We start from the raw sequence: 8544 nt of genomic DNA, 5'->3' as shown, positions 1-8544 counted from the left end.
AGCAAACACAAGAATTATGAATACACTTTATTATTTTGATTGGCTGCCCTTTGTCGTCAGACATTCATAATTGCTATTTAACACAGGCCATCAGAAACTTATTGATACGGTGTCGCAAGCCAAACTTAATAAAAGTCGTCGTTGATTATGTTTATTGAATCCTTGGTTATAATCGTCTCAACAAATTCAGTCTTGAAAAACAGTGTAATTGCATTATTGACTAGTTACATTGTAAAGAAGTCTTCCGAGTTGACACTGTCGACGGATTAAATCAAAACACGGTCGGTGTGAGTCATACCCTAAGAAATCTTGGGGAATTAGGCTGCATTGATCCTCCGGTTAAGATTTTAAATTGAAAGGTGAAAATTTAATGTAATAATTGATAAGAATTAATCTGAGGTCTTAACATGCTATTGACACCAGTCTCGTTTATTTCAGCGCCCCTTAGCTGTGAGTGGAAGTAATAGCTGCGGCATTGGCGTCATACAGTCAACTCTTACATGGTAAGACATCCGTGAGGCACCACACACGGGTGCTGAGGGAAACAAAGCAATTTGTAAAATAAAATATTATATAATCAAATCAGATTTTAATATATATATTTTTTAGTGGATAGTTGTACATGGTCTTGATCATCCCGGGTAATATTTGTCATTGGAAATATAGTTTGGACATTTGGACTTTTGATGAAATTTTACAAATTTGCATACTTCAGCACCCTTGTCTATGTTGTAAATTTTGATTCTGATGAATGCAGTATGACTATATTAATATATTTCACTGTTTTCAGGGTGTATTTGGGCCATGTAATGGTGTACACATGGAATGTCATGTTTAACTGAAACTGGGTCAGATTGATTTTTTTGCATTGATCTTTCCTTAATTAAGGCCTCACGCATGATCACTGAAAAGTTTTGTGTTCAAAAACATTGCAAAACAAATACAAATTTGACACTAAACATTCTGTTTTTGTCAAGGACTAACGACGGTTTGATTACGCATTTTTTGAATGGTTCAGCCTGAGCTTCATGTTATTTAGTGCGAACCGGTGGGAAAATATAGTGGCCAGACATGGTGCTGTCAGTGACAGTCAGTGTATTTTTATAAGGGATGGTTGTTTAAGTAGTCATAGTGGTAGGATCACTTGATTGAACTGTGCATTCACACAGGGCACCTGTCACTGGAATTCTGTTCAAAGTGGCATTGAGCAAACCTCACTCACTCACTCACTCACTCACTCAGCCACCCACCCAACCACTCACTCACTCACTCACTCACTCACTCACTCACTCACTCACTCACTCACTCACTCACTCACTCACTCACTCACTCACTCACTCACCCACCCACTCACTCACTCACTCACTCACTCACACTGCTACCTCACTCACTCACTCACTCACTCACTCACTCACTCACTCACACAGCTACCTGGGCCGTACTACCCAAGCTTCTTTTGAGATGCAAGAAGGTTTATAGTCAGGTACCCATTCACTCCTGGGTGAAAAGAAGCATATTTCTAACAAAGTCACATGCCCAAGGAAGTGCCACTTGCGTTACATGTGCTTCAGTGTGGGGGGAGGAAACCCAAGAAACTCTCAGGTGTCAAGCTGCGGAATACTGTCACACATCCAGCTACTCTGTAACCAGAGTTGCAGTCTGTAAACATGAGGATACAGGAGTGTCACCTGACTGATCGTGTCTCCAGTGGCCTGCTCTCAACATCTGGTTGCATGTCCCTGACTCAATTATTCACTAGACACCATGGGTGATGAATAGTGATGACTTGGCAAAAAACAACATGCACACACTTGCACTGTTTCATGTTGACCAAGCTGACCTCTAATGATGATGGGGGCACGGGTGGCCCAGTCGTCTAAGGTGCCACGATTCGCTGTTCAAAGTTGAGTACTTTGGGGACGCCAAAAACCTAAGATCATGGGTTCGAATCTCAGTTCGCCCCGATTATGTTTCTAGGTTTGTCAGCACCATACCCGTGCTCGTGGGTTTCACAGAAGTGATAAACGTCTGAGCCCTTCATCACTTCGGGCTTTCCTCCCACATTAAGCTGACACGCCGTGATATAACTGGACTACTGTTAAAAGCGGTGTTACAACTCACTCACTCTAATGATGATGTGATAATGACAGTACCTTCTTGTCTGTTGAGTTGTAATACCTGTTATACATCTACAGTACCTTTATGTGGTGGATTTGCAGGTTCGTCCAACTTGAGTGAGGGTAAATTTTGAAGCAATTGGCAACTAAGCGTGGTAATCTATGATACGTCATTATTTCCCACGTAGCTGCCTCGCTGTAACTACACAGACATGTAACGGAGATGAGACTTACGATAGACGCACAATTACTGGCAATTTTTTACGAGACCTGTTCTCAGGGTATCGCCTGTATTGTTCAGATAATCAATTTCATTAGACTTGATTGAATTCTTTGAATTTGGCTGCCAAAGCGATAGATGTTTTTGGTCAATTGTGTAGATATTTTTTGGATTAAGTCGGCAGACAGTTGGATGTAGAAAGGACACAGATGCATCATGGGACTCTTTTTAGTGATGTCTAAACATCAATTTCCTCCAATTTGGCCACTTTGATAGTGAGGAAAGTGATGTATGGTGTTTGTGCCTGATCCTCATCGGGTCTTGAAACTTGCCGGTATGACAGCACACACTCTGGTCCTGATGTACGCCAATCTCACACGCGTGAGAAAACATTTCTCACATTGGAGGACCTTCTCATATGAGACGCAGGGACATAAAAATCTTTGATCTCGCAATGTTTAGAAAGAGCACCACTTACTTCATGCAACTTTCTCAGACGATTTAGTCCCCGAGTGATCCCTTCGCCATTGGCGCCTCAGCTTTATTATCCTCCACCAATAACCTAAGTGTAGATCTCACCATCAGCCAAGTGTAAATCACACTGGTAATGATCACAGCTTTCGTTATGTGTTTATTGGTGATCTGCAAACGGCTTGTGCAAGTCTGCAAGCCTTGCTCTCAATATATGCTGGTCAGCCTGCCAGGAAGCCATTAAGCTGCTGATTTACTAGTGTACAGTTGCCCATCATGGCTAGGTACTGTGGCCGTGGCGCTGCAACATTAGCAAAGATGGTCGCAGGAAATTGGATTTTATTGGCTGGTATTGATAGGTAGAGCAGGCAGACAGATTCAAGATTAATTCACTCATCTTTTCCGAGCTAATGTCTTCAGAAAATAACAAATTGCTGGACCCAGTTGTGCGAGTTGCCATCTTGGACATTCCAATTAGATAACATGATCTCCTTCTGAATCTAGAATGATGATGACTCCATCCACAGGTAGGGTATTTACTTACAGTCAGCAGTGATATCATATGATATCGGAGCTAAGCTGATCAGCTGGGGACACAGACTCTAATATTGATTTCTCAAGTAAACCTTTTTGTCAAAAATGTCAGGCAGCAATGGTTTCAGATCAGTATTTTTTAAGGTATGAAAAACATAGGTTTTGCATTATGGTGAAATGATTTGTATTTCGGAGGTGTAATAAATTTCAAGATTTTCTGTTTTGGACAAAATTGTTATTCACATGGAAAATGAGTGATATGCATTATATTCTGCTGTGTTTTGATTTGATTTGATTTGGGAAAAAGATTCCTCAATCTGTTTTATTCACAATATGGGGCAGTAGGCAAAAGGGAAGCATTAAGTGGTTTCAAAGTAATGTTCAATTTCTCAATGTGTTTTCAGTGCAAATTGAAAAGTTTGAATTTTTGCCATGGTGATTTTAAAAGAAAGGGCTGTTATTATTGGTAAATAATTCATTTTATGGGCTGTTGTTGTAAACATTTGTATTGTATTCGCACGAGTATTTATGACCCGCCTAGATGTAACTGAATCAAAAGCTATGAACACAATCGTGACTTCGGCAGAGGTAAAATAAAAAATGGGATGAAATTCAATTTCTTTCTTACAATTCAATTAATTGCAGTACAATTGATAACATAAATTTGATGTGTATCTTGATAAGTTAATCTTTGTGTGATAAGGACACTGCCAAATTGTCTAAGATGAGTTAAATCTAATAATGTTGAATTGCAACGACTGTACTCTGATGACATTACAGACTTGGAGAAGCAATTACAGCTCTTGGTGCAGGGGCCTTACCGTTTATTGGTTATTTCCTCTCGATAAGTGAGACTAGGCTCAGAGACTATGTCCACGACAACTCGTTGATGTCGACACTTATACGACCTTCGTTTTTGGATTTTGTAATAAAAAGAGAGGACTATACCTCAGTGTGATATACAACTCTACGATTGACATGTCAATTTCTCTATCATACCACCCAGAAATCCTCACTGGTTCTCCATGAGTTCATTTGTACTTAGACGTATGTGAAGAGTGAAATAGACAGAAAAGTGCAGTGGATGTGTTTTATGATATTGTTGTCAATATACTGTCTAACTTGTATGATTGATTCTAACTCACTGACTCGGGATTTAATGAGTTTCATATCTGGATAAAATTTGGACAGTGGTGTTAGAAAATTGGCAGGTTTCAAGTAATTACAACGAGTTCATGTAGAATGCATTCAAAGGGCTTTGGTGAAATCAGCTAATTTGTTGTAGCCTATACATTTTAAGAAATGTATAAATGATCAATCAAATTCTATTTTTATGTAAGGGGGTTAACTCTCATCCACTAAGTCATTCAAGGGACATAACTTCTCAGTGACCTGTAGATTTTCCCAATTGAAACGTATGGCTCCATATAGTCTGGAGATGTCATGGTGTAATAGTTTGGGGACATAAAGAATCAACGATTATCTATCTTTGATGAAATGAAGGGTCCATCAGTGAAGTGGAATTGATTTGGTTAAATATTCACAATGTAAACCAACCCTTCATGTCTGAAAAATGTCCTAAAAGGGATTAAAACTGACACATTCTGAAGAATTTTATGGTCAGACTCACTTCACCACATTGCCATTTTGTATAGCTGACATGAAATGGACACAGAAGATGGGATTCTCAGAATTTATTATACCTTTGTAATGTCCTTCTTCCTGTAAAGTTCTTACCAATCCCTCCAATAGGAAAGTATTTGATTGTCCAAAAACCTAATCAGGCATCTCTACTGATGCTAAACAGTTTTATCTTTATGATTTGAGAGTGTGTGAAAATTAAACAATGCTGTCAGATTTAACGCTTTTAAAGTTAATGTCAGGACCCTCATTCAGGAAACAGATTCAAGAGACTTTCCAAAAATTTGATCCAGTGTTTGATGCAGGCTAAGGAACTTTTGACAGGTCATGAAATATCTGATCGAGAGGGACCACACCACAATATTCCCGATTTCAAGCTGGTATTCTCAAATCGGTGATCAGGGGATAGTTGTCAAGAAAGCAGCATGAAACTTATATCCAGTTTCCAATTAAAGCTGAACACTCGAGGGACAAAGGTTAGATTTGGAGATAGTGGGTACAGACTCCAGGGCTTATCTCTGCAATGATAAAATCTTGTTTTTGATTCCTCTGTTTTTGGTAATGCGCTCTGAGATTCTGGCCCTGGTTTGAGGTCAATGTTTGTCTAGGTCGGCATCTGGGACTGACCACTGCTCCCGGGCTGGTCATTCTGATTCCATCTGTGTTCCAGAGAGGGGCCTTCTCAAAAGTCTATATGGCATTTATTATAAGCAGTAAGGAATAAGGAAAGGTTACTGTGTTTCTGGTTTACATTATGATGTCTGGATTACTGACATGGAGGGAAACTATGGTCAGTGTTATTGAGACTGTTAAAGATGTTGTTAGTGGGAGTAAATCATCATAATATTCAAATTTTCCGTTAAAGAAAAATCAGTAATCAGTAACCCTAAGACTGATATTACCAAAGCTGATTATGTACACACACTCAAATGGCATTAAGATGAGAGAGGGTAAAATGTCTTACTCTGTGTCCCACCTCTGCAAGTTGTTTCTCATGGACCAGGAATGTTCCAGGCTGGAATGCCAGGGAGGATAAGATCATAAACAGCTTGGTCGTGTTTGAGATAACCCCCAGATAATGACCGCAGGGTGAAGGGGGTGCTGTCAAAACAAGTGGCAGGAATAGTGCCAATAGTTAGCACCAATGGTAAGTGCCAGTAGCCAGAGTTAATGGTACTGAAGACATCCAGATGATGCGACATCTCTACTGCAGCTCTATATTGTGTTCAGTTGGCTGGGTTTTCCATCCCGCCATGCCAGTCTCAAGACAGGATGTCCAGCTACCCCAGTTCTACACCATCACTTAGAGTGAGTGATTATGGTTTTTCGCCGCTTTTAGCAATATTCCAGCAATATCACGGCGGGGGACACCAGAAATGGGCTTCACACATTGTACCCATGTCGGGAATCGAACCCGGGTCTTTGGCGTGACGAGCGAACGCTTTAACCACTAGGCTACCCGACCGCCCCCACCATCACTTGGAATATACAATGATATATATATTAAACCAAAACCTATGTAAACATCAGAGAATACAGCTCCATTGTACGATTCCGATTACATCATAAGGCTGTGTTTATTAATCATTACTAAATAGTGACGATACCGTATGTACCAGATGAGCGTATCCCTTAAGAAATACATGCAAAGGCAAGTCAATTGATCACCTGAAAAACCTGGGTGCATGTCATGGACAGAGAATGGATACATATATCATAAATGCCATACTTTGACTCGCTAAAAGTCATATTTGTTGTAGTTTGACGATTCTATGTCAACATGTACTTCTTGCGATCACGTGCGCGGGAGCCTCGATGGTGACTGGTCAAATTGTTCCATGTGAAAAAACTAACTGGCAATAGCGATCAGCTGCACTTAAGTTCTGTGCTTAGGTTTATTATTATTTTAAATATATTTAGTAAAAGCTGCAACTTATATAACAAGATATTGGAACATATTATTCCCGAAAAAAAAAATAGTTTCAGATTCAATTTTTTCCAATCCTGGCATCAAAATCCTTTATAGTTATATCATTGGGTAAGTTTTAACCGAATCACCGGTAGATTCCAAGAAAATGTGTGTACAGCTGATTGCTGTTTCCAGCTTAGTTTATGAGAAAATACACAAGGTAATCTTAATCCCTGGATGTAAAACAATGCCTAGCAGAACAAAAAAAACAACTGAAATGGTAAATTCACATGTCTGGTGATTTTTGTATTTCAAATTTCAAATTTGTACTGACAAAGTTTCCTATCACCCTTTCGTTTTTTGGGAATTCGCTGAAGAGGTACGGGGTAATTTTTTTCTGCACATAATATTCAAAAACATTTTTTTCTCCAAAATACTGTATATGCTTGAGGGGGGTGCGCCTTATACTTAGGTGTGCACTATACTCAAGAAAATACGGTACTTGTACCAGGTGCTTGTTGGTATGCAAATCTATTTGCACCAGAGTAAACAAGGTTGCTCCCTGGTCCCATAGATTTATCAAAGTTGAATCATAGATGCATAAACTAGACTAAATAAGTACTGTCTCAGATCTCTGATGATTGTGTTGTGGATTACACCTAACACAGCAATTAGTGATGTAGTGTGGTGAATAATGCTTAGAGGTACTGAGTGTGTTCAAAGACTGGACAAGTAAGGGTTGGTCAGACAATAATCAGAATTCTTTTTACATGCACTTGTAGACTAAAATCAGTTCTCATACTAACAAGACTAACATCTAGTCTCTGAAATGAACATATTTTACAGAAAAAAACAGTTGTTAACTTATGGTTATAAAATATAATAATAAGGAGCCCAGAGACTTTCTTCCTGATACTGCAGTAGTCTAGACTTGCCAAACATTATAGACTTGCATGGGCTGTATTGGATATATTTGATCAGGATCTGTATAACAGACTAATGCACTTGGTGCATGTAGACATAAATATCAGGTAACATTTCTCAATAATAGGTTGCACTAGTGCATGTTTATATAAAAATTGAGCCCTGTTAGATAAATAAACGTTTTTGTAATCGCTCCTCTTCATCTGCAATCTTTTACACTCAAGCCAACATGAGGCTTTTCCCTGTCTTGATTGAAAAATGTCTGGTGTGTCGTACAAAACTAGCATGAAACACAAACTGTGTAATGGCCTCCATGTGTAGACATGTTCTTCATTACGCCGACTTGTGGCATGTCAACCAGTAAATTGGTGAACATTGGATACGATTGATGAAGATTAATAAATTCAAATAACTCCTTCAGCACAAGCACCTGGCTGCCTCTGCTTCTCTACACAGCCACCTCCTTCCCGTGTCACTCTTCATCCAAAGAAGACTTGTTTTGTTGAAAAAACTCTAAGGTTATGGCTGAAAAGACCATCTCTTCAGTGTAGACTTGTTTCGAATGTAAACAACTTTACAGATACTGTCATTCATAGAGATATTGATTTGCATATAAAATATTAAAATGAAATACTGTTTTCCCACAAAACAAACTGTGTAGAATGTGTGAAGTCCATTTCTGGTGTCCCGGGCCATGCCGGGATGTTGCTGGATTATTGCTAAATGTG

The 8544-nt window shown here is 39.2% G+C and overlaps 1 protein-coding gene across 1 annotated transcript in view; it reads left to right on the top strand.

The window, feature by feature from the left end:
* The first annotated feature begins 436 nt into the window (after positions 1-436).
* Positions 437-8544, top strand: part of LOC139449888 (teneurin-m-like) — a 232840-nt gene continuing 224732 nt past the window's right edge. The window contains exon 1 of the mRNA XM_071231465.1: positions 437-503. The gene's annotated coding sequence lies outside the window, so the exon portion shown is untranslated. The remainder of the gene's footprint in view (positions 504-8544) is intronic.

The sequence above is a fragment of the Haliotis cracherodii genome, unplaced genomic scaffold, assembly GCF_022045235.1.
Source record: "Haliotis cracherodii isolate W230 unplaced genomic scaffold, xgHalCrac1.p SCAF_8, whole genome shotgun sequence".
NCBI lineage: Eukaryota > Metazoa > Mollusca > Gastropoda > Lepetellida > Haliotidae > Haliotis > Haliotis cracherodii.
This window is presented reverse-complemented; position numbering and strand designations above follow the sequence as displayed.